General features: G+C 45.3%; 1 protein-coding gene across 7 annotated transcripts in view; it reads right to left on the reverse strand.

The window, feature by feature from the left end:
• The window catches only part of ERC2 (ELKS/RAB6-interacting/CAST family member 2), a 1,225,588-nt gene that overhangs the window by 276,948 nt on the left and 921,995 nt on the right, over positions 1-26,645 (reverse strand). The window lies entirely within an intron of this gene.

Genomic DNA, 26,645 nt, shown 5'->3' on the forward strand with positions numbered 1-26,645 from the left:
TGCCCTTGTTCCTGTTTCCATTTAACCCTTCCTTCAGCCTGTAGGAAAACAGCATTAACCCTAGAGTGGATTTACTTTCTATCATGGAGTGAGCACAACCGGGGCGAGACATACCGGCCGTCATAGACAACCCCGGTCACAGTCTCACAATCCCAAGAAGCCCTGTGCAAGCGATCATATTGAAATGGAAGGAGAATCATACCACTGCAAATCTACCAAGACCCGGCCGTCCATCCAAACTATCATCTCACACAAGGAGAAGACTGATCAGAGATGCAGCCAAGAGGCCCATGATCCCTCTGGATGATCTGCAGAGATCTACAACTGAGGTGGGAGAGTCTGTCCATAGCACAACAATCAGTCGTACACTGCACAAATCTGGCCTTTATGGAAGAGTGGCAAGAAGAAGCCATTTCTCAAAGATGTCCATGAAAAGTGTCGTTTAAAGTTTGCCACAAGCCCCCTGGAGACACCAAACATGTGGAAGAAGGTGCTCTGCTCAGATGAAACCAAAATCTAACTATTTGGGCACAATGCCAAACGATATGTTTGGGGTAAAAGCAACACAGCTCATCACCCTGAACACACCATCCCCACTGTCAAACATGGTGGTGGCAGCATCATGGTTTGTGCCTGCTTTTCTTCAGCAGGGACAGGGAAGGTGGTTAAAATTAATGGGAAGATGGATGGAGCCAAATACAGCACCATTCTTGAAGAAAACCCTTTGGAGTCTGCAAAAGACCTGAGACTAGGACAGAGATTTGTCTTCCAACAATACAATGATCCCAAACATAAAGCAAAATCTACAATGGAATAACCGTATCCAGGTGTTAGAATGGCCAAGTCACAGTCCAGACCTGAACCCAATCGGGAATCTGTGGAAAGAGTTGAAAACTGCTGTTCACAAACGCCTCCATCAAACCTCACTCAGCTCCAGCTGTTTACAAAGGAAGAACGGGCGAGAATTTCAGCCTCTCCATGTGCAAAACTGATAGACACATACCCCAAGCGACTGCAGCTGTAATCGCAGCAAAAGGGGGCGCTACAAAGTGTGGAGACACGGGCTCAGTGGGTGCTCTCGTCCGCTGGCCCAGCCGCCTTTAAAAAGACAGCATGGCCCGGGGCTCATCCCAACTGAACGCACGACCTCCTTAACCGTGGGCGGAACGCTACTCAGACAACACAGGGTGAGGGAATCACAATATTAAGACTTTATTGGATCCCCAAAATATTAACGGCACATAGCACATAACCAGCAAAACACACAAATGTAACAGGCAACAGAGTCTCACCCTTCTGCTGGCTCACCAGGGATTAGAATGTCCGTGCCTCAGAGGTTCCAGGGCTATTAACTCCAATCCAGCAGCACCCCGCTTTTGGCGGGCACCCACCGAGAATGGAATAACGCCAGATTTAGGAAGCTGTGTGAGGTCTGCAAAGTCTGTACCAGGTGACTGAATTGTCCCAACCTGGGTTTCCTTCTTAAGTAGTCTCTGGTATGATGATATAATCCTGGCAGCCGGAGTCGAAATCCCTAGACTGTGGATATGGTCTCCAATCGGAATCGAAGTCCCTAAATTGAAGCCCTGTAGCCAAGTGATCCTCTAGTCGGAGCCAAAGTCCCTAGGCCAAGTCCACAAGGCATCATGGTTCTGATCCCCTAGCCAGCTCCTAAGAGCTTAGACTGGATCATGCACATCCATCAACCTCTGGTGACTTAAAGAAATCCCTTTTATAGCCATAGTCTTCCCTTAGGATAAACTGTGCCCTTATCGGATTGGTTGTACAAGGTTGCTTCTCTTATTGGATGAATTTCAAGCTGCATGGATAATGTTCATTTAAATGATGTAGATAGAAAGACTGAGGATATCTACATGTAGTCTGCAAGTCACAGACCAGACAATGGCTACTAAGGTAATTTATATTAGATTAGCAATACACAACTACATTACAATGAATGCTCGGAAGGGTATGGTCCCAAACAATAGTTTAGCAAACATGAGGTAATACACAAAAGAACAATACGTCTGGCTGAATGTTAAGAAACTTTAACTCATGAGAGTCCATGTTGTCACACAAAGTATTCACTTACAGGGGAAGAATAATATTGCACGCCCAAATTTTCAGATTATTATTTTTTATAAAAGTTTAAAATAAGCAATAAATATCGTTCAACTTCACAATTGTTGTTGATTCATCACCAGAAAATGTAAAATTTTTATCTTTATGTTTGACGCCTAAAATGTGGGAAAAGGTTAAAAAATTCAAGGGGGCTGAATACTTTCGCAAGGCACTGTACATTTAATCTTGTTTTATAGCAGTCAGTGGTAGATGTATACAACTATGTAGTTTATTTGTAAACACCAAAACGGTGCGTGTCCTCTATACCGCCACATGTGTGCAATATTCCCACTCCCTAAAAATATGAGGCCGCCGGTAAAAACCTGCTTCTAACCCTCACAGCGGCTCGTAAAGAACATAATCTATTCATAGCCCGGCGTTCACATCAGGTTTAGAAATAGTTCCACAAACCCACAGGGAGTGAGAGTAAAATATTGGACATCGTGAATTTCTATAATATCGCTTAGAACAACATCCCATTCCTCAAACTCTCCCCGAGCCAATATAGATTTCTTTTTCGCAAAAAGCTAATCCTGTTTTTGCCTGCCTAAGTCCCGTGGCCTGTTCCACAGTGGGTGTCTTCTGGAGGAAAAGAAGGTTCAAAAGGTTAAAATAAATGTAGCACGTTCTCACTGCTCAGATATCCCACAAGTGAGACCTTTAAAATAACAAGAAAAAAAAAAGCATTCCTTGATAATCAGCGGATGATACTTCTCCGATTCTCGTCCAAATTCTGTTTTGCATTTTATTTTGGATCGTTTCTTTGCCCACCCTTATTCATCCGATATTTACTAAGCTCGCTATAATGAGACAAGAGCGGGGTAGAGGGCCAAGACACGAGAATATCAGTAAATCAACTTGAGGAGAAAAGAAAAATGGATTCGAAACATATGTTTGTTTAGAATTGTGCTGATTTTAGTAGTCGAGGACAGAACAATTGGACTTCCACATCGGTGCCGGCGGCCAAAGAGCTCAATCAATCAAGACGGGTTCTCCGGGAATCGCGATAAGCTGTGCCGAAGAGGCGCTATTTGCATTTTTGGGCGCATAATACTACGCTCTGGAGTGTAAAGATAACCAAACACATCAGATAAAGATATATTTCTCCTGACTCCACCATAAACATGCCGGCGTGCTTGGCCAAGCTGGAAAGTTATTTCAAGGGGAAGAGGCATATAAGCTCCTTCCAGATGCCTCTACCATGTGAAGAAACAATTGGGCATGTTCCATGTCATCCTTGAATTTTAAAGGATGGTCCTAAACAAGCATAAGTGGTAAAGTTCGGGGTTCTTACCGGACACCTAGTGTCCGGGGCTCGAACGTGAACATGGATTTCTCCATGGTCAAGTTTGGTGTTTGGATGCTATTTCGATGCTGAATAAAGTTTCTTGAAAGGGTTGAAAGGCTGCAGCGCAATCATTCAACAAGCTGTCAACAGGGTCACTGCTAGGAACAAAATAAAAATAATGATGTAGCCCTCCCCCTATTTTTGATAACCAGCCAAGGTAAAGCAGGCAGCTGCGGGCTGCAGCCCTAAGCTGTCTGCTTTACCTTGACTGGTTTTCAAAAATAAAGGGGATCCCATGACTATTTTTAAAATGATTGATTTATAAATAAATAAATAATTTAAAACAACATATTAAACCCCCATATTTTTGATAAGCAGCCAAGGTAAAGCAGACAGTTGGGATCTGGTATTATCAGGCTGGGAAGTGCCATGGTTATTTGGTCCTTCCCAGCCTAATATTACCTGCCTGCAGCAGCCCCAGAAATGGCACATCATTTGGATGCACCAATTCTAGCGCTCTGCCCGACTCTTCCCAATTTCCCTGGTGCAGTGAAAATTGGAGTAATACTTTTAGGGTGGATGTCAGCTGTGCAAAATCAGCTGACATCAAGCCTAGGGGTTAGTAATGGAGAAGCATCTATCAGACACCCCCATTACTAACCAGGTAAGTGTAAAGTATTGGATTACGTTGGAACTTCAAGGATATTTTAAAATTAACAAATTGGTGAATGAGGGAGTATAGGGGAGTCTTTATTTAAATAAACTCTTTTTTCCTGTGTGATTTTATTTTTTACTTTTCACTTGCCGGGTTAATAATGGGTGTCTGATAGACGCCTCTGCATTAATAACACCAGAGCTTGATGCCAGCTGACATTACACAGCTGACATCAACCCCAAAAGTATTACCCCATTTGCCACCGCACCAGGGCAATTGGGAACAGCCAGACAAAGCGCCAGAATAGGAGCATCAAATGCATGTGCCACTTCTGGGAGGCTGTTAGCTGCTATTTTTAGGCTAGGAAGGGCTAAATAACCATGGGTCTTCTCACCCTGATAATACATGCCCCCAGCTGCCTGCTTTATAATGGCTGGTTATCAAAAATCGGGCAGACCCCATGACATTTTCTCAAATAACTTTATTCTTTATCCATATTTGTTTGCAGGACAATTGTCCTGATTTTACCAATTGCAGCCCCCTAGCCCTTACTATGACCATTTTACAGCCCAAAATATGGGTATCCATTGACTTACATGGGGTTTGGAATCTGGGGTCAAGTTTGGGTGAAGTCCAGGCACCGAACCAAACTTTTAACTCAAGTTCCATATCCACAGCTCTTCCCATTCATCCCTTGTCCTAAATAATTTTGCAGCCTTAACTGACTGCCGATTGGTAGTCATTTAATAGCAGGTAGACCGCACTTCAGACATACCCTGAAATATTTGCCATTTTTCTTGACACTGCAAACCCTTTTTACACAGGATGATGATCTGATGAAAACGATAATATTTTTGGGCAGACCAAAAGCTCATTTCAACGGAGGAGCATTTTCCTTAATTTCCAAGTGATCAGAGGCCTACTGAGACTGCAAGATTGTCATGAATGAGTATTTCTAGAAACAGTAACTTCTCGATAATCTGTATGTAAATGGACCTTAACACAACTGCACTGAGCTTTATTGAATGTATATGGTCAGTTTTATGGCTGACATTACATGAAAGTCATCTCAATCTGCTGATGGACCATCCGGTTGACTATCTGATGTGTATGGAGGCCTCCTCAATAGGGTTGGTGAGAATCTATTTGCACTTCCCATTCCTTCGGCCACAACAGTGATCTGTGGTCATTGCACGGGGACAGTAGTACCATCTTTTGGCATTCGCAGCTCTTCTTTTGATTACCCAGCCTGGTGTGATGTCACAACAATGACTTTGGGTCAGGCTGACTAACCAAAAGATGATCCGCGGATGTCAGCAGGTAAGAGGCGATACTTCTGCTCCCGTGCATGGCTCACGGAAATGATGACGTTGGGTCAGGATGACTAACCAAAAGATGATCCGCGGATGTGAGCAGGTCAGAGGCGGTACTTCTGCTCCCATGCATGGATCATGGAATGGGATGTAGAAGTAGATGTGCATCAACTGTACACCGGACTCTGCCTGACAGATGATTTTTGTATACTTTACGTATAGGAGTTGTCCACTTTGGACAATGGCCCCTGCAATCAGCTGAAACCTATGGGCAAATCCGGTAGAAAGGAATAAAAAGAGGTTGTCAAGCCCTGTAGATGTGGCCTACTGGACGCCACAGATTGATGGTCATTTATGTGTCTTCTCGTGGCCTTTTTTGCCGATAACTGCCAATTGACAGAGGGTTGGACCAGCAGCGGTCAGATCCATCATGAGATGACCTTTTTGGTTTACTTGGCGCCCCAATACAAGGGGAACCTCACGTTTCGCAGTACCCATATATATTCATATATAACACCAATTGATAGTGATCTACGCCCGGGGCTTCCTTTTTAATACTAGATAACTCCTTTTAATAAAAAATAAACCTTATTATGTACTTTCCGGTCTTCTTTCCAGCTTTGGACGCTGCACTCGATTTCCGGAGTGTTTTGTGCTTTGCATTATACCCGCGGCTTTTTTCCTTCTGAGCTCGCGTGTTGACAGGACTGGATTATCCGAATTTACAAATGAAACAGAAAAGACATACAAAGTATTTTTCTCTAAACCATTCTAATGTAATTTTCCTCTTGCTGGCTCCGAATGCATCTTCATCTGTAACTGAACAGCCGATCCTTGACCTCTCTCAGCAACTGCTCAGTAACAGCGGTGTACCGATTCATTTAAAGGGCCCAACTGTTGCGGCCGTCTCTTTATTTAGAGACTAGTGACAGGATCAGGACTGGAGTCTCTCTGTCATCTGAGACTACATATTAAACATGTTTTCTTTGTTTGTGTGTGGCAAGGGTTAATGTCAGTTTTCCTTGCCAGCAGCTTCTGACTCCTGGTCAGGCATTTCCGATTTGGGACCACTCCCAGTCCCTTTATATACCCTCTGCTTCCAGCAGAGGGTGCTGGATATTCTCTTTGCCATTTGAATTCTGGGCCTGGAGGTGGAAGGAGCTGCTGAAGTCCTTGCTGTTGATAGCGGTGTAGGCTGCAGTACTGGTGCCAGAAGTGAATGCACTGCATAGAAGCAGTGTACAGCCACATCGGAGCCTCGGTAAGTATGAAGCGCTTGCTTTATTATTTTTTCTTTATTCTTCCTTTATTTTTTTGTATTTCCTAAGTGCAGAATCCAAATCATTAATCGGAATTCCGTGAGAATTCCGAGCCCGTCGCTTGGGTACACTTGAAACCACGCGGATGTGGACTTTTACAGTCTTGGTACGCCCATTATTAATTTCAAGTAATGGGCAAGCGTGCTCGGCACTGCTCATTACTGAATTGAGCATCGGGTACTCTAAGGGGTATTTTGCACGCTGCGACATCGCAGGCCGATGCTGCGATGCCGAGCGCGATAGTCCCCGCCCCCGTCGCAGCTGCGATATCCTTGTGATAGCTGCCGTACCGAACATTATCGCTACGGCAGCTTCACATGGACTCACCTGCCCTGCGACCGTCGCTCTGGCCGGTGACCCGCCTCCTTATTAAGGGGGTGGGTCGTGCGGCGTCACTGCGATGTCACACGGCAGGCGGCCAATAGGAGCGGAGGGGCGGAGATGAGCAGGATGTAAACATCCCGCCCACCTCCTTCCTTCCGTATAACCTACGGAAGCCGCGGTGACGCCGGTAGGAGATATTCCTCGCTCCTGTGGCTTCACACACAGCGATGTGTGCTGCCGCAGGAGCGAGGAACAACATCGGACTGTCGCGTCAGCGTAATCATGGATTACGCCAACGCTGCACCGATGATACGATTACGACGCTTTTGCGCTCGTTAATCGTATCATCGAACCTTTACACACTACGATGTCACATGCGATGCCGGAAGTACGTCATTTTCAATTTGACCCCACCGACATCGCACCTGCGATGTCGTAGTGTGCAAAGCCCGCCTTAGAGATCAGCCGAGTATCATGGGTGCTTGGATATTTTGTCCATGAAACAAGAACCATTACACACAGGCTGGCTTCACTGCATGATGTGTGCAGGCACCTCAGGGAGAGACAGTCACAGTTTTGGAATGGCTCTTCCTGGGGGATAAAACAACGTTCTCGGACATAGTGTGGAAAAAAAAAACCACATCCTTCCTCCCGCCGGAAATGCTCTTTTTATGGCTGGCAATCATTGACTTTACGTAATGCTCGTTACTCACGTCGAGCTTGTCCAAAGATCTGACCAGATCAAATTAAGTAACAAGCATTCAAAAATTTTAGAGCTTGACCATGACTAATTATTACACCTACACATTCGGATAAGATCTTCGAGATGGGAATAGTCCTTTATTAAACAGAGCTCACAACATCTAGTTCCTCCCAGGGTGCACCCTGTGGTCCCCAAATTAACTGTGCCTAATTTATATTTAAGAAAAGTGTACGCTCAATTTTCCCTTTAGCAGGCACCGTTCCTCCATAGCTGCCTATAGGCACAGACCTAGATTGCTTGAGGAAAACCCGGAAAAACCCTGCAATGCCTCGTAAGTCATAGTTGCCAATTTTGGAGGAGTATCCAAGCTCAATGATGGCAATTTTCAGTTGTAGCCTTTTCCGATGTCTAAAGGCTGCTTTACACGCAGCGACAGCGATGTTGCTCGTAAAAGCACCCGCTCCCATCGTTTGTGTGTCACGGGTAAATCGCTGCCCGTGGCGCACAATATCGCTAGGACGCATCACACATACTTACCTTCCTAGCGACATTGCTGTGGGCGGCGAACAATCTCTTTTTTAAGGGGCAGGTTCATGTGCCGTCACAGCGACGTCACACAGCGGCCCGCCAATAGAAGCGGAGGGGCGGAGACCAGCCGCATTAACGACACACTCACCTCGTTGCCGGCAGGATGCAGGTACGTTGTTGTTCGTCGTTCCCGGGGTGTCACACGTAGCGATGTGAGCTGCCTCAGGAACGACGAACAACCTGCGTCCAGCAACAATATTTGGGAAATGAACGACGTATCAACGATCAACGATTAGGTGACTATTTTTGATAGTTAGCGGTAGCACGTAGGTGTCACACGCAACGACGTCGCTAAAGAGGCCGGATGTGCGTCACAAATTCTGTGACCCCAACGATATCTCGTTAGCGATGTCGTTGTGTGTAACGGGGCCTTTACCCCATCCTCTGCCTCTATGAATGAAGAAATCGTCAGAATAGCTACTTTCTGGGAGTTTTTAAGGAAGCCTTAGCAGGACCTGAGAGATTTGCTGAGAATTCGAGAGACCTTTCCTTATTTCGTGAGCACACTACAATTCCATAGAAGTCTTGGCAACTATGTAATAAATTGATTGGGAATTTGATATTTGGGAACACAGACATAAATGTTCCTCAACCGGTCACTGTATTTCATATTCAGAGGCAAAATAAAAATAACACTCTTCTTGTAAAAATCTCTCCCCACTGGATTTGGGTTGAGATGAGATGGTGAACGGAAGTAAATAAGCTAAGCCTTGGTTGGTGTGAATTTGAAGTCAAAGTTATACCTGAAATGTTGACCTAGATGATGCCAACCATGGAAAAAAATCCTCGAATTGACTCCACACGTTGGTAGATCACCACTTCAATACAAGAAGAATCTTACGACCTTGGCAAACACCAGAAGGTTTCAATCACTTCCAGCCAAAAGTAATCTTAAATGGAAGAAGAATATGAGGAAATAACTGGAGTTTATCCCGACCCATTACCATTCATAAAACTGTTCTCATAAATTCCCCCCATTGAAGCCTTCCTGCCATAGGGGCCTGGTTCTGCTCTCGATGGCAATAACTTTAAACGACCTGATAGGGAAATTCTTGACTCTTTGAGAAGATGCCTCCAAATTTTCTTTTGATAGACCTAGATTGCTTGAGGAAAACCCGGAAAATCCTGCAATGCCTTGTAAGTCATAGTTACCAATTTTGGAGGAGTATCCAAGCTCAATGCCGGCAATTTTCAGTTGTTGCCTTTTTCGATGTGTTACTCCATCCTCTGCCTCTATGAATGAAGAAACTTTCAGAATAGCTACTTTCTGGGAGTTTTTAAGGAAGCCTTGGCAGGCCGTGGGAGATTTTCTGACTCTTCTGGGATTCTGAGAGGTCTCTTCTTATACCGGGAGCAGCCTGGAATTCCGAAGAAGTCTTGGCAACTATGTAATAAGTTGAATGGGAATTTAATATTTGGGAACACAGACATACCCATTCCTCAATTGGTCACTGTATTTAATTTTCAGAGAGAAAATAAAAAATAACACTCTTTTTGTAAAAATCTCTTCTCCACTGGATTTGGGTTGAGATAAGATGGTGAACGCAAGGAAATAAGCCTCGGTTGGTGTGAATTTGAAGGCAAAGTAATACCTGAAATGTTGACCTAGATGATGCCAACCAATCCTCGAATTGACTCCGCACCTTGGCAGATCACCACTTCAATACCAGAAGAAACTTACGAGCCAGAAGGTTTCAATCACTTCCAGCCAAAAGTGATCTTAAATGGAAGAAGAATATGAGGAAATAACTGGAGTTTATCCCGACCCATTACCATTCATAAAACCGTTCTCAAAATTCCCCCCATTGAAGCCTTCCTGCCATAGGGGCCTAGTTGTGCTCTCGATGGCAATAACTTTAAACAACCTGACGGGGAAATTCTTGACTCTTTGAGAAGATGCCTCCAAATTTTCTTTTGATAGACCTAGATTGCTTGAGGAAAACACGGAAAATCCTGCAATGCCTCGTAAGTCATATTTTGGAGGAGTATCCAAGCTCAATGCCGGCAATTTTCAGTTGTAGTCTTTTACCGATGTGTTACCCCATCCTCTGCCTCTATAAATGAAGAAACCTTCAGAATAGCTACTTTCTGGGAGTTTTTAAGGAAGCCTTGGCAGGCCGTGGGAGATTTTCTGACTCTTCTGGGAATCCGAGAGGTCTTTTCTTATACCGGGAGCAGCCTGCAATTCCGAAGAAGTCTTGGCAACTATGTAATAAATTGATTGGGAATTTATTATTTTGGGAACACAGACATAAACTTAATTTTCAGAAAGAAAATAGAAATAACACTATTCTTGTAAAAATCTCTACCCCACTTGATTTGGGTTGAGATGAGATGGTGAACGGAAGTAAATAAGCCTTGGTTGGCGTGAATTTGAAGGCAAAGCTATACCAGAAATGTTCACCTAGATGATGCCAACCATGGAAAATAATGCTCGAATTGACTCTGCACGTTGGTGGATCACCACTTCAATACCAGAAGAATCTTACGAGCTTGGCAAACACCAGAAGGTTTCAATCACTTCCAGCCAAAAGTAATCTTAAATGGAAGAAGAATATGAGGAAATAACTGGAGTTTATCCCGACCCATTACCATTCATATAACCGTTCTCATAAATTCCACCCATTGAAGCCTTCCAGCCATCGAGGCCTGGTTGTGCTCTCGATGGCAATAACTTTAAACGACCTGACGGGGAAATTCTTGACTCTTTGAGAAGATGCCTCCAAATTCTCTTTTGATAGTATAACAGTAGAAATGTGACGAGTTAAGCTGCATGGGGTATTTTGTGTTTTGTGGATAGACAGTACCTGACAGGGCTCAGGCTGAATGTCTTTCATGTATGTGCACGTATGCATTAAATTAGCGTCTTAACTAGGGTTAAGTAGAACTGGGAATAGTAGGATCTTCTGATCTGCCCATATTGTGTGTGGCTAGTGACAGCTCAATAAACATGTATCTGCTAGCCCGGAGAATGTGTGAATGTGGATCTATGTGTGGGATTAAATTATTACACATTCCACACTCTCTGCAAATCCATAAAGTGTCCCGCGACTTTACATCAATGCGTCGGGGCAGCCGCGAACTGTGGGAAGAGGAGGCCCGTAAATATGCTTATAAAACAGATAAAAAGAAGCACTTCAAAAGTAATTAAAGGTTTACAAAGAAAACCTGTAAAACCACATTTAACCCTTTCCCATTTACGGTGTCCTACAGCAGACAGCAAAGCGGTAATTTATAGGGTGTCTGTGAACAAGACTGTACTCATTGCCGCTTTTGGGAGGATCATCGTTATGGTTCTATGGAAGTTACTGAATCGTACGCCGTATTGTGCGGAGCATAAAATGAAAAATAAACCTACATCGAACTCTTGGTTTTATACATTTTCCATGTCAGATAACCTATGAATCCAGAATAAGGACCTCAAGGCTCCGACACAATGATCCAGTAGAAGACAACCCTATTAGGCACTGACTTTGGAGGTGATCATTTGACACTAGGGTCTAATTCGTATGGGATCAGATAACCTAAGAATCCAGCATAAGGACCCCCGAATCTCCGACACAATGGTCCAGTGGAAGACAACACCATTTGGAGGTGATCATTTGACACTAGGGTCTAATTCTTATGGGATAATGTCACTCTAGGTACGCGGAAGCACCAAGCAAACGGCAAAAGGGAAGGTAAACCCTATGTCTAGGGAAAGGAAATATGGTGACCCTTGATCAAACCTACCGCTTGTCGCTGGGGTCCCTCACCGCCCTAGATAGGTTCCTCACCAATGCACCTAGCTGGATACCTGACCTTAGGTATCCCTAGTGCTGGGCCCTAAATAGGGAACAGGTGGGATGAGCTCTTCATCAACCCCCCTAAACACTAGAGAAGAAAGAGCAGAGCTGGATACTTGAACCTAGGCATCCCTACTGCTGGTCCCTGGGGTTCATCAGCACCCAAAATAGGTTCCGCACCTATGCGCCGAGCAGGATACCTGACCCAAGGTATCCCTAGTGCTGGGATCTAAATATCGTACAGGTGAGATGAGATCTTCATCAACCCCACTAAATACTGTAGACAACACAAGAAGCACACAGGGGGAAAAGCATGAACTACTTATCCACAGATGACTCAGGTAGACGTTCGGCAACGATACCACAGAGGGGTATAAGCCACTTGCTTGCAACCAAGGCTTGAATGAACTGAAAAATATCACCAGCACCAGTCCAAGGAAGGAAGGGGTATATAAGCACAAAGAGAAAACTGATAATCAGCAGCTGGGTGGAAGGCGAGTTCCTGCTGGGTCCAAAAAGGAAAACAATCACTGATCTCGGGGAGACCAGCCAGAGAAAACACTGACGGCAGCCAGCGAAGGTGCTCAACACAATGAAATCCTAGGTACATTGCCTCCTAGGAGAGAGATGAATCCAGCAGGAAAGCTACCTAAACCAATGAATACTGACAGCAGGAACAATGGAAAATCAGGGAGCATTCTGTGCAGCTAAACACTGTGACCTTCTATGGCCAGAGACCACAGGACTGTCTGTCACCCGTGACACATCCGTGACAGATGATTGACAAATAATCCCTTTAGACCTAATTAATGATATGTCCTATGTTTAGGGCTAGCTTTACATAGAAGGCGGCGTGAGAACAAGTATGAAGTTTAGGATTCATATAAATCCCCTCCTTCCATCTTTCCCTCCCAATCAGACCAGTTCAACTCAGACCAAATTTATTGGGACTGAACTGAATCTCAAGCGAATTTCCCAGAGCAAATTTTGGGAAAATTGACTCCTCTCTGCCCTGGACATTTCAATATGAAGGAAAGGTGAACACGAGGTTTCCCTCGCAGCCCATTCCCCGCAGCGGCTTTCTCCGTCTTCCGCGATGTCACAGTTTGATAGACAGATCGGGATAAGTTAGATCAAAGGTTAAAAAAAATGTAGAGTTATCTCGGCTGAAATCTGCAAATATTTCAAGCTTTGGATTTCTTAATAAAAAACAGATTTAACAAAAGGTTGAATACAGTTGTTCTAAACTCTGACAAGGGAATCTCGCACGTCCCGCGCTGCAGAAATCCAAATATTGTGTTTTCTTTGATGCAATAAGGAAAATATGTGAATTGTAAAAGATGTGTAAATGTTGTGACATCTACAAAGCAAGCGGTGCCTGCACATCAAATAACAGAGAGCCCGTAATTGTCTCGGACGCCGCTGCTCGGGGAAAACTGCTGTCAATAGTTCACGGTCCCGAAATCATTTCATCTTTAGGTCCAGGAATATCTGAAAACGTGAAAAAATGGGTGGTGGCGCCTCGCCAACTGGCTCCGAGCCGCCATCTCTGCTGGAAACGACTCATTGGTTTAGACCTCTCTGCATTTTGGGGATCGCAGATGTCAAACACTGCGAAGAGAATGGAAAACAATCCGATCTGTACTTGGCTGCCCTCGCGTCTTCCATACGTTCCTTAGGTTTTGTATAACGTGACAGTGCACATGTTTGACCACCTCTCCATTTTATTGTGGCTGCGGGGGTCTCATCAGTTGGACACTCTGCAATCAACATCTTCTCACTTAGGGGTACTTTGCACGTTGCGACATCGCTACTGCAATATCGTCGGGGTCAAATTGAAAGTGACGCACATCCGGCGCCGGTAACGACGTCGCAACGTGTAAAGCCTAGATGCGCCGATAAACGATCGCAAAAGTGTAGAAAATCAGTGATCTGTGTAGCATCGGTCATTTCCATAATGTCGCACCAAAAGGAGATACGATGTTGATCCTCGTTCCTGCGGCAGCGCACATCGCTGTGTATGAAGCCGCAAGAGCGAGGAACATCTCCTTACCTGCGTCCCGCCGGCTATGCGGAAGAAAGGAGGTGGGCGGGATGTTTACGTCCCGCTCATCTCCGCCCCTCCGCTTCTATTAACCGCCTGCCTTGTGACGTCGCTGTGACGCCGCACGACCCGCCCCCTTAGGAAGGAGGCGGTGCGCCGGCCAGAGCGACGTCGCAGGGAAGGTAAGTGCGTGTGAAGCTGCCGTAGCGATAATGTTCTCTATGGCAGCTTTCACAAGATATCGCATGTGTGACAAGGGCGGGGACTCACGCTCGGCATCGCTATCATTGGCTAGCGATGTCGCAGCGTGCAAAGTACCCCTTACTCTAGATGCTCGACAAGCGTTGATTGTGGCACAATCCCTTTACCACTGTCCTTGTGAACCTCAGTTCTTCTTGTAAGCAACACCATCAACAAACAAGAAAACACCGGCGCTGCAAGAACTGGACCATAAGATGTATGGAAAAAGTTTACATTTATTTACGGTAATTCTTAAAAAGCCATATGGACAAACATGGGAACATGCACCCCAATAAGGGGGAGAAAAATAGGGGAACCAGAACCAACGCGTTTCGGCCTAGGCCTTCACACCATCAATATCCTCAAAATACTGCCGATCATAAAGCCGCGCAAATGGTGCCAATCACTGCACTCCTTACCTGGGTTTTCCAGTTTCAGAAAAGTTTTGTCCCTTGGTGCAAACTAATTTACTCACCCTCGGTGACTCCAGATCTGGGTCTCCGTCGTTGACAGCGCTGCAGCCAGTCAATGAGCTGATCGGCTTGTTGGTTGAATCGCTGAGCTTATAGTTTCACATATGAAGTCAGTGATGCAAACAAACAACCAACAGAATCCGGGACAGTGGTGGAGGCTCAGCATCGGACCTGGGGAGTGTGAATAATGGATAGTTATTTGAGGGGTTTTTACATCAAACTGTGCCAGGGGACAGAACTTTAAACTACTTGAAAGAAAAACTCATGGCACAACATGACTGATCACATGAAGCACGGGTACTCGGTGCAGCCTTGCTGTAGCAGTAACGTTTAATGCACCTTGGTGTGGCTGTACAGTTCAGTGCACCCTTGGTGTGGCCGTACAGTTCAGTGCACCCTTGGTGTGGCCGTACAGTTCAGTGCACCCTTGGTGTGGCCGTGCAGTTCAGTGCACCCTTGGTGTGGCCGTACAGTTAAGTGCACCCTTGGTGTGCTCGTACAGTTTAGTGCACCTTGGTGTGGCCGTACAGTTCAGTTCACCCTTGGTGTGGCTGTATAGTTCGGTGCATCCTTGGTGTGGCCATACAGTCCAGTGCACCTTGGTGTGGCCGTACAGTTCAATGCACCCTTTGTGTTGCCGCATAGTTCAGTGCACCCTTGATGGAGCCGTACAGTTTCGTGCACATTCCCACCTACTTGCTTCCCATCTACAGTCATATGAAAAACTTTGGGCACCCCTATTAATGTTACCCTTTTTTCTTTATAACAATTTGGGTTTTTGCTATTTCAGTTTCATATATCTAATAACTGATGGACTGAGTAATATTTCTGGATTGAAATGAGGTTTATTGTACTAACAGAAAATGTGCAATCCCCATTTAAACAAAATTTGACCGGTGCATAAGTATGGGCACCTCAACATAAAAGTGACATTAATATTTTGTAGATCCTCCTTTTGCAAAAATCACAGCCTCTAGTGGCTTCCTGTAGCTTTTAATGAGTTCCTAGATCCTGGATGAAGGTAGATTTGACCATTCCTGTTTACAAAACAATTCCAGTTCAGGTAAGTTTGATGGTCGGCGAGCATGGACAGCCGCTTTACATCATCCCACAGATGTTCAATGATATTCAGGTCTGGGGACTGGGATGGCCATTCCAGAACATTGTAATTGTTCCTCTGCATGAATGCCTGAGTAGATTTGGAGCGGTGTTTTGGATCATTGTCTTGCTGAAATATCCATCCCCTGCGTAACTTCAACTTCGTCACTGATTATTGCACATTATTGTCAAGAATCTGCTGATACTGAGTTGAATCCATGCGACCCTCAACTTTAACAAGATTCCCGGTGCCAGCATTGGCCACACAGCCCCAAAGCATCATGGAACCTCCACCAAATTTTACTGTGGGTAGCAAGTGCTTTTCTTGGAATGCCGTGTTTTTTGCCTCCATGCATAATGCCTTTTTGTATGACCAAACAACTCAAACTTTGTTTCATCAGTCCACAGGACCTTCTTCCAAAATGTAACTGGCTTGTCCAAATGTGCTTTTGCATACCTCAGGTGACTCTGTTTGTGGTGTGCTTGCAGAAACGGCTTCTTTCGCATCACTCTCCCATACAGCTTCTCCTTGTGCAACGTGCGCTGTATTGTTGACCGATGCACATTGACACCATCTGCAGCAAGATGATGCTGCAGGTCTTTGGAGGTGTACTGTGGATTGCCCTTGACTCTTCTCACCATTCTTCTTCTCTGCCTTTCTGATATTTTTCTTGGCCTGCCACTTCTGGGCTTAACAAGAACTGTACCTGTGTTCTTCCATTTCCTTACTATGTTCCTCACAGTGGAAACTGACAGTTTAAATCTCTGAGACAACTTTTTGTACCTTCCCCTGAACAACTATGCTGAATAATCTTTGTTTTCAGATCATTTGAGAGTTGTTTTGAGGAGCCCATGATGCCACTCTTCATAGGAGGTTCAAATAGGAGAACAACTTGCAAGTGGCCACCTTAAATACCTTTTCTCATGATTGGATACACCTGCCCATGAAGTGCAAAGCTCAATGAGGTTACAAAACCAATTTACTGCTTAAGTAAGTCAGTAAAAAGTAGTTAGGAGTGTTTAAATCAAGAAATTGATAAGGGTGCCCATACTTTTGCACCGATCAAATTTTGTTTAAATGCGGATTGCACATTTTCTGTTAGTACAATAAACCTCATTTCAATCCAGAAATATTACTCAGTCCATCAGTTATTAGATATATGAAACTGAAATAGCAAAAACCCAAATTGTTATAAAGAAAAAAGGTTAACATTAAGGCTAGGTTCACACACTGCGTTTTTTTGACGCTGCGTTTTTGTGCGTTTTTTGCGGCAAAAAACGCACAAAAACGCACCCGCTTCAAAAAAACGCGGCAAAAAATGCACGCGTTTTTGCCACGATTTGGTGCGTTTTTTTGCTGCGTTTTGCTGCGTTTTTGCTCACTGCGTCTTTATGCGTTTTTTATCAGTGAACAATGCCATTAAAGATTGTTTAAAAAAAAAAAAAGTCTGATGTCATTTCCTTCTTCAATATGTTCTTCATTCTCCACTAGTGTATGCAATAGAGCAGACAGATGCAGAACTACAAGGCTCAGCATGCTCCATACAGGACTGTATGCTGGAGGGAGAGGCAGAGGGAGCAGAACTACAAGGCTCAGCATACTCCATCCAATAGTGTATGCAGGAGAGCAGACAGCAGCTGCAGAACTACAAGGCTCAGCATCCTCCATCCAGGACTGAATGCAGGATTTTTTTGCCCCCAAAAAAATGACGTGGGCTTCGCCATATTTTTGTATGCTAGCCGGATACAGCAGGCAGGTACAGGCTGCCCCCAACCCCAGCTGCCTATTTGTACCCAGCTGGGAACCAAAAATATAGAGAAGCCCTTTTTTTTTTTAATTATTTCATGAATTTCATGAAATAATTTAAAAAAAAAATAAATGACGTGGGCTTCGCCCAATTTTTGAGTCCAGCCGGGTACAACTAGGCAGCTGGGGATTGGAATCCACAGTGCAGGATGCCCATGCTTTCTGGGCACCCCCGCTGTGAATTGCAGTCCCGCAGCCACCCCAGAAAATGGCGCTTTCATAGAAGCGCCATCTTCTGGCGCTGTATCCAACTCTTCCAGCTGCCCTGATGCCGGGTGGCTCGCTGGGTAATAATGGGGTTAGGGCTAGCTGTATATTATCAGCTGGCCCTAAGCCCGAAATTCATGGTGTCACACCAATATTAGACATGGCCACCATGAATTTCTAGTAAAGATAAAAAAAAAACCACAGCACACAGAAAAATATTTTTTATTAGAAATAAAACACAACACAATTAGTGACTCCATCTTTATTAAAATAAAGAACCCCCCTCCGCAGTAATCCTGTGTCAAGGGTCCCGCGCCGTCCAATCCGGATCCAAGATCATCTGATGGATTTGCTGGAAGGCAAAGCGATCAGATGATGTCAGGTTCTAGGGGCTGAAGCACATCACACATCAGCTGATTGTATAAAAGCCATTTATACAATCAGCAGATGCATCGGTGCAAAAAAAAAAATACTCACTTATGTGCTGATTACCGGCAGCTCCTGCAGCGATTGGAGGAGTCTGATCCCGTCCGATCGCTGCAGGAGCTGCCGGTAATCAGGGATGAAGTCTCCTGACGCATCCGCTGATAGGTTAAACCGGCCGGGCGCCCGCGTCACCGTGATACTTACGATCAGCTGATGTGTCAGGTGACTGCATCAGGTGATCCATCGCCAGGTCCTGCATCCATCCGAGGTGTCCCGGCCGTCTGCACACAGCCGGAGCGGGGGTGGCGATACCGTGAGAGGAGATGGGAGCGGGCATGGCTCCGGGAGTCTGCAGACAGGTGAGTATGAATTTTTTTTTTTCTACTGTTCACTTTTGTTTTTGCAGCCGCTTCCACCTCCCGCCCAGACATGGCGCCGCACGGCAGCATACATGCACAGGACTGGAGGTGGACGCGGCGGTGACGGTACCGGGAGGATTCACGCTTCTGTGTATACTGACAGAAGGAATCCTCTTCCTGTACACGTCACTTTACTACCCACCTCCTGCGTTTATAGCTGCGTTTTTGGTCTTAGAAACGCACCAAAACGCAGCTATTTGCGTTTCTCATTGCGTTTTTCAACATCCCATTGCACTCAATGGATGAAAAGCGCAGTGAAAAACGCGGGAATAATTGACATGCTGCGTTTTTCTGGCACCACAAAAACGCAGCTGAAAGAAAACGCTGTGTGCAGACAGCAAAAATGAAAACTCATAGACTTTGCTGGGGAAGCAAAGTCATGCAGTTTTCTGAGCAAAAACGCACCCGAAAACTGCGCAAAAATGCCGCGAAAAATGCACTGTGTGAACTTACCCTAACTCTGCTATTCTCAGGCTCCTGTAAAGCCAGAGCTATCAAGTGGAGGTCAGAGATAGATGCAAAACAAATAGTTGTGAAGGGTCACTGAACTAGTCGGCTACACCAACGACGCATAGAGCTCCTGTGCTGCATTTGAAAAGCCATGTTTGCACTGACAGAGTCCCTTGAACCCCTTTACTGACATCTGCCATACATGAGTGGAGCAAGTAGGTAGCGGGTTTATGTAGTGGGCTCACGGGGAAACTTGCCCCATACCCGGCAGAAAATGGCTGTGTGTTACAGCTGGACTTACCTGTAACAACTTTGTGGGGTGCAAAGCATTGTCCACAATTGTTAACCTGTTAAATACTGTTGTCAAACTCTGACAGCAACAATAACAGTGCGCCAGTTTGCGCCCACCTCCCTTTATGGATCCATCAGCATGCCTGTGACGTGATTGCAGGTCGCTGATGGGCTACTATGACAGCCGGGGGTCTTCACCGGTCATTACGGCGCTTCCTAGAAACACTGCCTTTGGCCGAACTACAGAGGACACTGTGATTTTCACTATATACTGTGGCATTGCTGTATAAAGCACATGTGATCAGACAATTGCAGGTTACAGTCCCACAAGGAGACTAATAAATACAGTAAGAAATTAAAGAAAAAAAAGTTTTAAAAAATATTAAAAAAATAAAAAAACATAAAAGTTCAAATGCACATACGGTATATCTCCACATTCCGAAAAGTCCGATCAAAATATTAAAATAAGTAATTGGATCGGTAAACACTGTAAACAGAAAATGCCAAAATTTGCAGGTTTTTTTGGTTACTACAATACCACAAAATATGCCGTAACAAGAGATAAAAATGTCATATCTATCAGACGACGGTATTAATTAGAATGTCATCTCGCCCCGCAAAAAATAATACATCACACGGCTCCATCGACACAAAATAAAAACATTAGGGGTCTCAAAAAATGGCGAAACAACCCCACAATTTTATTTTCAAGCTTTTGATTTTTTTTTCACCACTGCGATAATAAAAATCTGGAAATCTTTGGTATCGCAGTCATCATATTGCCGTGTCATTGTTACCACACGAGGTACAATTCCGAAAAAAATGTTAGAATTGCATTTTTTGTTACAATTCACCGCACTTGGAATTATTTCCACATTTTCCAGTGTATTAAATAAATGATGTTATGTTACGTCCTGCAAAAAGTAAGCCATCGAATCTTTATTTAGGACCAAAAAATAAAAAAGTTATGGGTCTGGGAAGAAGGGGAAGAAAAAACAAAAGAGTAAAAAGTGGACATTGGCCAATTGAGAAGGGGTTAAAGGGAACCTGTCACCTTTGAGAAAGTTATTTACTTGCAGATATAGAAATATTCTGCAGGTTAAGAATGTTACAATGTTGCCTGGCCTCCTCACTGAAAGTGGCGCTACCGGGAGAAAATGAGCTTATTTGCACCCCTCCGGCTTTCAGTTACGGGGGTGCATAGGGCGGCTACAGTCACGGCTCACAATATTGCAAATACAGCCTGGCAGTTTGAATGGGGAACTTGGGAAGAAGGGGAGGAAATAAATAAAAGAGTAAAAAATGGAAATTGGCCGAATCCAGAAGGGTTAAAGGGAACCTGTCTCCTTTGAGAATGTTATTTAACTGTGGATTTAGAAATATTCTGCAGGTAAATAATGTTACAATGTTGCCAGGCCTCCTCACTGATAGTGCCACTTCTGGGAGAAAATGAGCTTATTTCCTTCCCACCGGCTTTCAGTTATGGGGGTGCACAGGGCGGCTACAGTCAATGATCATGGCTCCCCTCACAATATTGTAAGTACAACCTGGAAGTTTGATTGATAGCTGATTTTGCAATGCATCTGTACATATCCCAAGGTGACAGGTGCCCTTTAAAGAAAAAAAGCTTATTTCCTCCCCGCCAGCTTTTAGTTAAGCTTATTTCCTCCCCGCCAGCTTTTAGTTATAGGGGTGCACAGGGCGGCTACAGTAAATGTTCTCTGCTCACTATACTGTAAGTACAACCTGGCAGTTTGATTGACAACTGATTTTGCAATGTATCTGTACATATCTCAAGGTGACAGGTTCCCTTCAAAGAAAAAGAGTTTATTTTCTCCCTGCCGGCTTTCAGTTATAGAGGTGTACAGGGCGGCTACAGTCACCGCTCATGGCTTCACTCACTATATTGTAAGTACAACCTGGCAGTTTGATTGACAACTGATTTTGCAATGTATCTGTACATATTTGTTATGTCCCCACTGGAGTCTGCTCCTGCGACTTCTGCTCCGATCACCAGGCGATGCCGTGTTTCTGCCATGGATAGTGCTGGTGATGGGAGAGGAGTCGGTGCCTGTGGCTCTGCTGAGCACAGGCTCCGCTCATACACTAGGCTAGGTTTCCTTGGGATCTGCAGTACCACTGGCTGACTGTAGGTGGCGTGTGTCTTCCAGCTGAAGTTGCCATCATTCACCTGCAGCCAATGGGAAGACACCACACCCTTCTTATTCCCCCTCCTGTCACATGACCACTGCCATAGATAGTTGTATTCCTGGTTCCTGTATTATTTGTATAGTGATTCCTGTGTGATGATCTCTGCTTGTTTCCTGACTACCCTTCTGCCTGCTGTTTATGTACCTCGCTGCCCGATCCGGATTTGACCTCTGCTTGTTTTCTGATTAAGTCCTTGCCTAATGATTCTGCCCTGTTCTGCAATTCCTGGTTTGACCCTGCCTGACAACTACTCTCTAGACTGCAGCCTTCCACAGGTAGTGATCTCCAGGGCCCTGTGTAATTCCAAATCCCTGTAGAGGGGTTAAAGGGTTTCAGGGTTCTGGGGGTCCTGCTTGGTGAGTGGCTTCCCTCTAGCCTGTCCATTACAGCCCGTCTGAGTCTGTGGATCCAGGCCGGCGTTACAATATCCCAAGGTGACAGGTTCCCTTCAAAGAAAAATAGCTTATTTCCTCCCTAACAGCTTTCAGTTATAGGGGTGCACAGGGTGGCTACAGTCACCGCTCATGGCTCTGCCCATTATATTGTAAGTACAACCCAACAGTTTGATAGACAGCCGCCTTTGCTATGCATCTGTGCATATCCCAAGGGGACAGGTACCCTTTAAAGAAAAACAGCTTATTTTTTCCCTGCCGGCTTTTAGTTATAGAGGTGCACAGGGCGGCTACAGTCACCGCTCAAGGCTCCGCTCACTATATTGTAAGTACAACCTGGCAGTTTGATTGACAGCTGATTTTGCAATGTATCTGTTCATATCAAGGTGACAGGTTCCCTTTAAAGAAAATGAGCTTATTTCCTTCCAGCTGGCTTTCAGTTATAGGGGTGCACAGGGCGGCTACAGTCGCTGCTCACTATATTGTAAATACAACCCGGCAGTATGATCTACAACAACGACTTTGCAATGTATCTGTGTATATCCCAAGGCGACAGGTTCCCTTTAAAGGACATGAACTTGTTTCCCACCCGCTGGCTTTCAGTCATAGGGGTGCACAGGGTGTGGCTACAGTGCACGGGTTCCCTTTAAAGCAAAACCAAACAATGCAATTGTTTCTAAAAACAACAGTAAACAAAGACAAGGTTCCTAAAAACAATCTCCCCAAAAGATCGCGTGTCTCCAAAAAAAATCACAAAGACGTGTCCATTTTTGATCCAAGTCACGGGAAAAAATGACCCACACACGTGTCTGAAGATGCTGAAGACCCCACGGCTGGCGTGGACGTATGGCCACATATGTATCTATATATAAAATTAATTTTGATGATTTTACACATTCCCCCCGCCTCGCCTTCACCCGCAGGAAGCCGCATGTCACGTCCAGCCTTATATCCTGACGCATGGTCGGGGGCCGGTGGCTTCGAAACAAGAAGACTTTTCACTTCACCTTAAATGATTTTCTGGGTTTCTTCTGACACCTCTTTATAAGGAGAATTGCAGCTCACACATTTTGCGATTATGACTCTCGGTGAGTAGCTCCGTATTAATAGATTTCCGTGGGTTTTGGCAAAGCCCTGACACATTCCGTCTCCTTTATTTGTTACTGGGGTTTATTTTTACATGGCGCAGTCAGAGGTGCTCAGTGCGTTTTACTGTTTTCCTCCACGGTCTTCTCACCCTGATGATGTGACCGCGATCGCACATAACCACTGAGTCAGAGGGTTCAGCGTGTACATTTATATACAATAAAACCACATGACAATAAAATGCCGCATTAACGAGCAGATAATTGCTTCCCAGCACACGGAGGAATATATCTGTCATTCCTAATGAGGTCGGGTATATTTGTGACCATCCTGCATCAGCAAAGAGAGGCCAGGATGTCTAAATATAGGAGAAGCGGCTGAACGCAAATTGCTCTGAGGTTCCATCAATCTCCTGAAATGAGCTCCTCAGGTGCCAGCATTTTTTACATGTTGGAGTCAAAACACTTATACGGGACCTTGGTTACATTTTTGTATAGGACAAGAACTTCCCAGCAGGTAGTTGCTCCCAGCTGTGTCAGTGACTCTCTTACTTCCTTTGACCTCAAATCGACAAAGCAGCTCTTTCTCTTCCGCTCTACTCTGTTGATGAGGTCAGTGTTGTAACAGTGTGTCCCTCCCCCGCCTGTGCTCATGGTGTAATAGTCTGTCTCTCCTTGACTGTCCTGTATGTACTACTGGTGGGAGATTGTTTGTTCTTCTCAGCATGGGACTTCTCCAATCCACAACTTGGTAAACAGAACAGAGCCAGGAGTCTAAAGTCCATTCATGTATCAAGTGTCCAGGCGGAGTTGGACTCTTCTGCCCACCTAAGGGGCTGATCCCAGGAGATAAGAACAATGAGACCCATGTTAGTTCCGTTAGTTGGATCTCGGCTGGAGAAGCACTAGGATCTATTGCTGAGGCTGGATCCTAGAGCCTGTGTATGGACTGTTACAGATTGGAGATCAGTAGCCATGAGGGATTGCATTTTGTTGTTCACCCTGTTGGACTCAAGGAACTCAGCACGGTGGCTCAGTGGTTAGCACTGCAGCCTTGCAGCGCTGGGGTCCTGGGTTCAAATCCCACCAAGGACACCATCTGCAAGGAGTTTGTATGTTCTCCCCGTGTTTGCGTGGGTTTCCTCCGGGTACTCCGGTTTCCTCCCACACTCCAAAGACATACAGATAGGGACTCTAGATTGTGAGCCCCAATGGGGACAGTGTTGCAAATGTATGTAAAGCGCTGTGGAATTAATAGCGCTATATAAATGAATAAAATTATTATTATTATTATTATATAAGGACCATTGTCATATTTTCCCTGGCGTTGGAATACCAGGCGGTGCCACTGGATCTTTTGTTTTGTTGTGGACTCCTTGCAGACTTTAAGGATTTATATTTGTTTGGTGCTTTATCTTTGTCGTTCCAATAAAGCCCTTTGGATTGTTCCTTGGCCTGGCGTCTCTTACTGCTCTGCCGCATCCCCCGTCACAAGTGTCACTGCCGATGTCATGCTGATTGACAACCGGCTCCCCGCAGTTCGACAGTAAGGAGCTGGCTGTCAATCAGCATGACATCAGCAGTGACGCCTCAATACAAAGCAAAGTAGAAGAGAAAGAGCTGACCTGTCGTTGTGAAGTCATGCTGATTCACAGCCGGCTGTTGGGGTCAAAGTGGTTATCCGGGTCTGTTTGGTTAGATTTTCATTTAGGACTAACAACCGTACAGCAGATAGTTGCTAACAACCTGTTCCAGCTCTGGCAATCATTCTCTTGCTTCCATTGACTTCACATTAACAAAGCAGCTCTTTCTCTTCCACTCTACTCTGTCGATGGGGTCAGTGTAACTGCCAACATCATGCTGATTGACAGTCGGCTCCCCACAGTTCAACAGTAAGGAGCTGGCTGTCAATCATCAGTGACACCCCGATACAAAGCAAAGTGGAAGAGAAAGAGCTGACCTGTCGCTGTGAAGTCATTCTGATTCACAGCCGGCTGTTTGGGTCAAAGTGGTTATCCAGGACTTTGGTTAGATTTTCATTTAGGACTAAAAGGGTACTTTGCACGTTGCGACATCGCTACTGCGATATCGTCGGGGTCAAATCGAAAGTGACGCACATCCGACGCCGATAACGACTTTGCAACGTGTAAAGCCTAGATGCGCCGATAAACGATCGCAAAATCATCATAAATTGGTGATCTCTGTAGCGTCGGACATTTTCATAATGTCGCACCAATAGGAGATTCGATGTTGTTCCTCGTTCCTGCGGCAGCACACATCGCTGTGTATGAAGCCGCAGGAGCAAGGAACATCTTCTTACCTGCCTCCACCAGCAATGCGGAAGGAAGCAGGTGGGCGGGATGTTTACATTCCGCTCATCTCCGCCCCTCCGCTTCTATTGGCTGCCTGCCGTGTGACGTCGCTGTGATGCCGCACGACCCGCCCCCTTAGGAAGGAGGCGTGTCACCAGCCAGAGTGACGTCGCAGGGCAGGTGAGTGCGTGTAAAGCTGCCGTAGCGATAATGTTCGCTACGGCAGCTATCACAAGATATCGCATGTGCGACGGGGGCGGGTACTATTGCGCTCAGCATCGCTAGCATCGGCTAGCGATGTCGCAGCGTGCAAAGTACCCCTACGAGCCTCCCAGCATATCTTTGCTACCAATCTGTTCTAACTCTGTCAGTGACTCTCTTACTTCCTTTGACCTCAAATCAACAAAGCAGCTCTTTCGCTTCCGCTCTACTCTGTTGATGAGGTCAGATGCCAACATCATGCTGATTGACAGCCGGCTCCCTGCAGTTTGACAGTAAGGAGCCGGCTGTCAATCAGCATGACATCAGCAGTGACGCCCCGATCCAAAGCAAAGTGGAAGAGAAAGAGCTGACCTGTCGTTGTGAAGTCATGCTGATTCACAGCCGGCTGTTCGGGTCAAAGTGGTTATTCAGGATTCTTTGGTTAGATTTTCGTTTAGGACTAACAACCGTACAGCAGGTAGTTGCCATCAATCTGTTCCAGCTCTTGCAGTTATTCTCTTGCTTCCTTTGACTTCACATTAACAAAGCAGCTCTTTCTCTTCTGCTCTACTCTGTCGATGGGGTCAGTGTCACTGCCAACATCATGCTGATTGACAGTCGGCTCCCCACAGTTCAACAGTAAGGAGCTGGCTGTCAATCAGCAGTGACACCCCGATACAAAGGAAAGTGGAAGAGAAAGAACTGACCTGTCGTTGTGAAGTCATGCTGATTCACAGCCGGCTGTTGGATTTAAAGTGGTTATCCGGGACTCTATGGTTAGATTTTCGTTTAGGACTAAAAACCTTCCAGCAGGTAGTTGTTAACAATCTGTTCCAGCTCCGACAGTGACCCTCTTTCTTCCTTTGACCTCAAGTCAACAAAGCAGATCTTTC

Source organism: Anomaloglossus baeobatrachus, chromosome 8 (assembly GCF_048569485.1).
Source record: "Anomaloglossus baeobatrachus isolate aAnoBae1 chromosome 8, aAnoBae1.hap1, whole genome shotgun sequence".
In the NCBI taxonomy this organism is placed as follows: domain Eukaryota; kingdom Metazoa; phylum Chordata; class Amphibia; order Anura; family Aromobatidae; genus Anomaloglossus; species Anomaloglossus baeobatrachus.